Source organism: Nicotiana tabacum, chromosome 2 (assembly GCF_000715075.1).
Source record: "Nicotiana tabacum cultivar K326 chromosome 2, ASM71507v2, whole genome shotgun sequence".
Classification (NCBI taxonomy): Eukaryota; Viridiplantae; Streptophyta; class Magnoliopsida; order Solanales; family Solanaceae; genus Nicotiana; species Nicotiana tabacum.
In genome coordinates this window covers 34,548,963-34,557,449 of record NC_134081.1, presented here as the reverse complement: position 1 = coordinate 34,557,449, position 8,487 = coordinate 34,548,963, and the positions used below count along the sequence as shown (strand labels likewise).

At 35.1% G+C, this 8,487-nt stretch overlaps 1 pseudogene; it reads right to left on the bottom strand.

The window, feature by feature from the left end:
• Positions 1 to 2,116: 2,116 nt before the first annotated feature.
• Positions 2,117 to 4,861, bottom strand: LOC142166429 (uncharacterized; annotated as a pseudogene).
• Between the last annotated feature and the right edge of the window lie 3,626 nt (positions 4,862 to 8,487).

Sequence of the window (8,487 nt, the reverse complement as noted above, 5' to 3'; positions counted from 1 at the left end):
TCGCCAAATGACCCCGAAATGACCTACGAACCTCCAAATCCACATCCGGACGTGCTCCCAATAGCAGAATTACCGTACGGAGCTATTCCCAGACTCAGAATCCCAAACGGACATCGATAGCACTGAAATGCACTCCATTCCAAATTTATGAAATCTTTCCAAAATACCAACTTCCACAATAGGCGCCGAAACGCTCCCGGGTCATCCAAAACCCGAACCGGATATACGCCCAGGTCCAAAATCATCATACGAACATATTAGAACCTTTCAATCATGATTTTGAGGTTGTTTACTCAAAAATCAAACCTTAGTCAATTTTTCCAACTTAAAGCTTCCGAAATCAGAATTTTCTTCCCAAACTAACTTCGAACTTCCCGAAATTCAACTTCGACCATATGTACAAGTCATAATACCTGAAGTGAAGCTGCTCATGGCCCCAACTGCCGAACGATATGCTAGAACTCAAAACGACTGGTCGGGTCATTACATGTAGGATCATCAGTGTGGCACTCTATTTTGCACGAGTTAAAACAACCTACAATTTATGATACTCTACAAGGTTAATTGGAGTTTAGAGTCGCCGCCTAGTATTTAAGGTATACTAGGATACTTATACTACAATATATAATGTATACTTAATTATAGTCTCCGAAACTATTGAGATTCTAGGTAACTGTTCAAATTATCTCGAGGAGAAGGTGTTAGGCATCCCTCAAGATCTACAAAATATGGTTCCGGTGGACTCAATCAAATAAATAGGGGGTTAAAGATAACTAAAAAATACTCACAACTATTACAAAGAAATAGAGAATGATTAATGTGTACTCAAATGAATAGTAATGATAATTAAATATGTAATGCATTGTGTGCGGATGAAGTATGCAAGTGTATTCCAAAAGGATAAGCTAAATGTGAAGGTGGGTTCTAAATAAAGGATAGTAAAATATTTGACAAAATATATATGTAACAAAATGTAGTGTGTAAAAGAGTTAAAGTATATTAAAGAATGGTATTTAGTGTAAGTTGAATAATATGAAAAAAAATTGTACCTAAATATTGCATGTTAACTCAAAGTGTTTGAATAAAATTTGAACTTACAAGAATAAACTTACAAGGAAAAACTTAAAGGACAAGGTGATCCCCTTTCCCCTTCCTATTTGTATTGGGCATGGAGTACTTAAATAGACTGCTGAATTTTTTGAAGACTACCCCTGGATTCAAGTGATGCGGAACCCAAGATCAAAAGATATATGATGTAAATATGGTAGGAAGTGACGTAGGATAATAAGAATTAATATGGAATTGAAAGATAAAATTGTGAAGCTTACAAGGACATTAGACCCCAAGATTAGAAGCGCAAGCAACCATGGATATATTAAATCCATAACCTCAATAGAAGTAATCAAGTAACCTAACCTATTACCTAAGATAGAAGATTACTTATAAGGAGAATTTATCCTTGAAGCAAGCAAAGACAAGTTCTTGGTAGAACTTAAGGAGAACTCTCCTAAACTCTCAAAGAGATAAATATATTTCATATAACACTCAAAGGTATGATGATCTTACAATGAAAGAGTGATGGATATTTATAGATCCATTTCAGCTACTATTTATCAAACTACAAGTATGAAAACAAATACTAAAATGGTCTTTAATAGTGGCTACATGCAATCTTCAATAATGGAGGCCTTAAAGTCATCTAAGAAATCTTATGGAGGCCTACAAACATAGCCATACCATCTAACTACTTGATGCACCTTTTAAATGAGTTCACATGAATAATTCAATTCAATATTTTCCACCAAGTATGAATGATTGAATCTCTTGTATTGGAAATCTCAGCATATTGGTGCAGTCTTGGTAGAACGCCTATATTTCTGTCTAGGAGTGTTGAAATTGTACAATTCTTGATTCTCTGAAAAGAAGACATATTAGGCTACACGTTTGATAAGTTTCACAGCTAAATTCATCTTATGATATTCCATAACTAATTTTCAAGTTGACCAATATGATTCTGTCCAGATTTGTACAGCTGTAGCTTATATGGCCATAACTTGATGTAGGAAGCTCCAAATTAAGAATGGTTTGGCTCATTAGAATCTAGACTTCAATATCTTTAATCATGATGAATTTTGTAGTCCCAATTTGATCTACGTATATGAGGCCAAAAGAAATATTCATGCAATATGTCCAAAGTTTTTTGAACACCAAAATGCCTCATCAAGCCCCCAGAATGAGCTTCTCTTACTAGTAAATCTCTTATAGAACACATAGGAATACATAGTTTACCTTCTCTGAATAAATAACCTTCGTGTCTATAATATTTACCAAAAGAAGTATCTCCACATGCTTCAAATATTTGACAAAAATCATGATCTTTAGTATACAAATCTTTAATATGTTCAAATCCCAACAACTTAGAAGTAAGAGTTGACAGAAGGGCATACCTACGAGATAGTGCGCCAGCAACTATATTTTCCTTGCCTTGCTTGTGTTGAATCACGTAAGGAAATATTTCTATAAATTCAACCCACCTGGCATGCCTTCGGTTGAGCTTTCCTTGGCCTTTCAAATGCTTCAAAGGTTCATAGTCTGTCCGAAGAACGAACTCCTTAGGCCAAAGGTAGTGTTGCCATGTCTCCAACGACCTCACCAATGCATAAAGCTCCTTATCATATATTGAATAATTCAATGTAGCTCCTCCAAGTTTTTCACTAAAGAATACAATTGGCTTTTGATCCTGCATTAGCACAACACCTATCCCGATTCCTGATGCATCGCACTCAACCTCAAAAGCTTTGTTAAAATCTGGAAATTGCAATAATGGAGCAGAATAAAGTTTTTCTTTCAACAAATTAAAGGCATTCTCTTATTCTTTCCTCCACGTAAAACCCCTATCCTTCTTTATGACCTCAGTCAATGGTGTTGTAATAGAGCTAAAGTCCCTAACAAACCTTCGATAGAAACTAGCTAAACCATGAAAGTTTCGCACCTTGGTCACAGATTTTGGCATTGGCCAATCCTTGATAGCCTTCACCTTTTCCTCATCTACCTCAATTCCTTTACTACTGACAACAAACCCAAGAAAGATTACTTTATCCGTACAAAATGTGTACTTTTTCAAGTTAGCATATAATCTTTCTTTTCTAAACACTTCCAAAACACATTTTAAATATTTTATATGTTCATCAAGACTATTTCTATAAATAAGGATGTCATCAAAATAAACCAGAACAAACTTTCCAATATAAGAACGTAAAACATGATTCATTAAACACATGAAAGTGTTAGGTGCATTAGTTAATCCAAAAAGCATCACCATCCACTCATACAAATCATGTTTAGTTTTAAAAGTAGTCTTCCATTCATCACCAAGTTTCATACGAATTTGGTGATATCCATTTTTAAGATCAATTTTAGAGAATATGCATGAACTATGTAATTCATCAAGCATATCATCTAGTCTAGATATGGGATGACGATACTTTACCGTTATCTTGTTAACGGAGTGACAATCAACACACATTCGCCAAGTTTCATCCTTCTTTGGCACTAAAAGCACTGGCACTGCACATGGACTCATACTTTCACGAATGTGTCCCTTTGCTAAAAGCTCCTCTACTTGCCTCTGCAACTCTTTTGTCTCCTCGGGATTGCTTCGATAAGCCGGCCTATTTGGAATAGACGCTTACGGGATGAGATCAATTTGATGTTCAATTCCTCAAATTGGTGGCAATCCATTTGGAACATCCTCAGGAAATATATCCTTAAATTCCTACAAAAGAGAAGAAGCAACACTAGAAAAAGGAGTGGTTAGTTCATTAGCGCTCAAATAAGATCCCTTATACAAAAAAAACCACAAGATGCGACCAAGATTTGTAAGCACTCATACACTCTCTGAATTTTGCATGTAGGCTTATTTTGCTCTCTTTTACCTCATCTTCTTTTTTCCCACTAATATTTTTCATTTTCTCTCCCCTCTTTTTTTCTTGCTCACCGGGTCTCACAATTTTCACAAAATCATCTTTTTTTTGTCTCTCATTTATTTTATTCTCTTCTTTTTTCTTATTCTCTCTTTTTTTCTCTTTCTCCTTACTCACACGAGAACCTTTTAACTTCATTTGATCTTCAAAAACTTACTTTGGTTTTAAAGGTGAAAGTGTCACCTTTCTTCCATCCTTTTCAAATGAATATCTATTCTTGTAACCATCATGCATTGCTTTCCTATGAAGATCTCTATAGTAGTGTGAAGGAATAAATCGTTTTCTCATAATAGCCTTCATCTCTTCCCAAGTAGAAACTGGTCTCTCCAAATTTTTCTTTCTATTCACCACTATCTTATCCCACCATGTTGAAGCATAATCGGTGAATTTGGTAATTGCCAATTTGACCTTTTTATCCTCCGAGTAATTATGGCAATCAAAAACCTTCTCAACCTTTCTTTCCTAGTCTAAATAGGCATCCGGATCACTCATCCCTTGAAAGGAAGGGATGTTCATCTTAATACTACCCAAATTCCTATTAACTTCTTCTTCATTCCTAAGTCCCCTTTGTGGTCTTCCTCTTCTTCTATCCCCTCTTTGACCATGTCTTCCCATATCAACATAGTCATTATCACTATCTTCTTCAATGTCATCAAAGTGTTCTTCACCAACCCGTGGTTGTGCACGTGGTTGTTCTTGCCTCCTTTCGTTCTCTGGGACTCTTCTCCTATTTTCATTTTCTTCAGCCTCTCTTGCATATTATCTAATCTCATACTCTTCCTTGAAAATTCTCGTTGCATTTCTTGAATGGCAACCAATATATTTGGATTGGCATTTACACTTCCTGTGCTTTCACCACCATTACCTGTGTGTGACATGTTTATACAAAAAAAAAGTTAGGGCCTCACAACACTCCCTCACGTGTTTACACTCTCTCAATGTCACACAACCCTCGTGTTTGTCCCTCAATAGTTTTGGTCTTTTTTAAAAAAAATCCCTCCACTTAAGCCCTTTACTACTATAGAGTTTTCCTTTGTAGTTCTGCCAAGTAACTAAATCAGGACGACTCCAAAAGAACGTTTCTATTGTAAAATTCCAATATAAAGAGCTCACGTGTTGACAAGAGAAGAAACAATGATGCTGGAAAAAAAAACTAAGGGAACAACAAAATTCAGCAAGAATAGCTGAATACACAAGATTGACTATGTGGATTTAATCATAACTTGAGCTACACGACTAAAATGATTTGATTCAGAGAGGACAAAAAAGATCACAATAGGTAGTATTTAAGTAAAATACTACTTGTTGAATAAGAAGAATAGATGACAAAAAATCCAGAAACAAAAGGCTGCTCTAGATTATAGTATTTTTGGACATTTTTTTTTTGTTTTTTTGTCTTTTTATTTTTTTGTTTTTTTAAACAAAGAGCTCAAAACTTGAAAAAATATAAGATAATATAATCAACTAGGCTCTGATACCAAATGATGCGGAACCCAAGATCAGAAGATATATGACATAAATATGGTAGGAAGTGACGTAGGATAATAAGAATTAGTATGGAATTGAAAGATAAAATTACGAAGCTTACAAGGAGATTAGACCCCAAGATTAGAAGCGCAAAAAACTATGGATATATTAAATCCACAACTTCAGGAGCAGTAATCAAGTAACCTAATCTATCACCTAAGTTAGAAGATTACTTAGAAGGAGAAACTATCCTTGAAGTAATCAAAGACAAGTTCTTGGAAGAACTTAAGGAGAACTCTCCTAAACTCTCAAAGAGATAAATATATTTTATGTAACACTCAAAGGTATGATTATTTTACAATAAAAGAGTGATGGCTATTTATAGAGCTATTTCAACTACTCTTTAGCAAACTACAAGTATGAAAACAAATACTAAAATGGTCTTCAATGGTGGCTACATACCATCTTCAACAATGAAGGCCTTAAAATCATCCAAGAAATATTATGGAGGCCTACAAACATAGTCATACCATCTAACTACCTGCTGCACTTTTTAAATGAGTTCACAAGAACAATTCAATTCAATGTTTTCCATCAAGTATGAATGATTGAATCTCTTGTATTGGAAATCTCGGCATATTGGTGCAGTCTTGGTAGAACGTCTATATTTCTGTCTAGGAGTGTTGAAATTGCACAATTCTTGATTCTATGAAAAGAAGACATATTACGCTACACTTTTGATAAGTTTCACAGTTAAATTCATCTTATGATATTCCACAACTAATTTTCAAGTTGACTAATATGATTCTGTCCAGATTTGTACAGCTGTAGCTTATATGGCCATAACTTGATGTAGGAAGCTCCAAATTAAGAAAAGTTTGACTCATTAGAATCTAGACTTCAACATCTTTAATTATGATGAATTTTGTAGTCCAATTTGATCTATACTTGAACAGATTAATATTTAAAATTGGACCAATGTTCGGACAGTTTTGTGAATGTTGGATAGCATTATATATCACTCCTTTGCTCCAATTCTCCCAAAGTATTCACCAAAAGTTGCAAGCCTACAAAATAAAATAAAAATACACTCAAAGTAATATATTCTAAAAATAAAGTACTACAAAATATATTATTAAGAGAGAGGCTAAATAGTCAATCACAAGTTAATTCATCACCATTTTGATTAAGAATCATGATTATCTCCATTTAGGCTCACTTGAGATACGTGTATAAATTTTGAATTCTCATCCACACCTGTGACTTTCGATCTCATATCAAATAGCTTCTTTACCAATCCATGCATTACTTCTTGAGCTTTTCTAGCTTTAGCTCTCGTGATTGGTCAAGATGGTAAATATAGTTCCTTGATTATAATTTCGTCGAGTGTGCTCGTATCATCAAGTATCATCCTAGGTGTGCCAAGCTCAATCTGGTCCAACTTGGTTTTGCAGAATGTCTCTGCCTGTTTTGTAGAGGAGATGTCCAGTCAGTTAAAGCCTTATATGACAAGTTTCAGATGTTCTCCAAAGCCTCAAGACTAATACCTAATCCCAGCAACAGCGCAATCTATTTGGAGAGGTCAGCCTGACAACACAATGGTAGATTATGGATATCCTAAACTTTGCTAGAGGTGAGTTACCCTTCAGATACTTAGGGGTACCCCTAAGAACCAAACTACTATCTATATTATAATGTGAGCCATTAATTGATAAGATGCTGGGGAGAATAAGTTCATGGACAACCAAGTTTCTTTCATATGTTGGTAGAACACAACTGGTCAAGAGTGTGCTGTTTGCCATTCAAACATTCTGGGCACATGTGTTTATCCTCCCAAAGAAACTCATCCAGCTTATTCAAATAATTTGTAGAAGATTTTTATGGACAGGTAATGCTAAATTCTCCAGGAAATCTCAGATAGCTTGGGACAAAATCTGTGCTCCAAAGACAACTGGGGGGCCTAAATTTACTCTATGTCAATTACTGGAATAAAATTGCTATAGGCAAGCTCCTGTGGTATGTATACAAGAGGAAGGAGAAGCTCTAGGTAATTTGGGTCCACACGTACTACATCAAAGGGAGGTCAGATTGGGATATAGATCCTAAAAGTGCATCATGGGTAGTGCAATCAATTTTCAAATCTAGGCACTACTTAGAAGCTGCAGAATATACCTTCACTGAATTTTAACAGATGACGAGCTACTCAATTAAACAGGTCTACCAAAAATGCTAAGGGACTTTCAAAAGGTATCGTGGAGGAAACTCATATGCAACAATCAAGGAGCTGCTAAATGGATCTTCATCTTGCGCTTAACTGTGTGGGGTAGATTGGTTACAAAGGATAGAATTGCTCAATGGGGCATCACCATTGATTTACTATGCCCCTTATGCTCTAGAGCAAATTAGACCATCCAACATCTCTTTTTGGATGTGAGGTGGCCAGGAATATATGGAAGAAACTTTTGATGTGTCAAGGTATAAACAGGAGTAGCTTGCTATGGAATGATGAAGTCCAATGGACACTAAAAATGTGTAAAGGGAGGAGTGCAGGGGCTGGCATCTATCGCATTATTTTGGCTGTAACATTGTACTACTTGTGGCAAGAGAGGAAAGAACCAAATGAAGACAGCAGAAATTACTGTTTGATTGATCATTCAGGAGATCTATTTTCGAGCGAGCGTATCCCCAAGTTGGCTACTTACATACAAGAATTGAATTACTACCTTGTATAGAATGTGAATCCAACAAAATATGAATAGCTTGTAGGTGTGAGGCAGTAGAAGGCTTTACTGAGGCATTAGTCTAATGTTATTTTCTGTGTAGTTATTTGGAGCTGTAAAAACCTCACAATTTTAATATATATAAAATACGATAATTTGACCCCCCAAAAAAGGATATAGAAATCTGTCAACACTATAAGAATAGTTTTACAACAAAATCCGTATCCAACCATAATAATCACATTTATAATTTAAATATCATCTTCAAGAATTTAAGCTTTTCTTTAATTTTAATTTATAACTCAAATACGTTATTT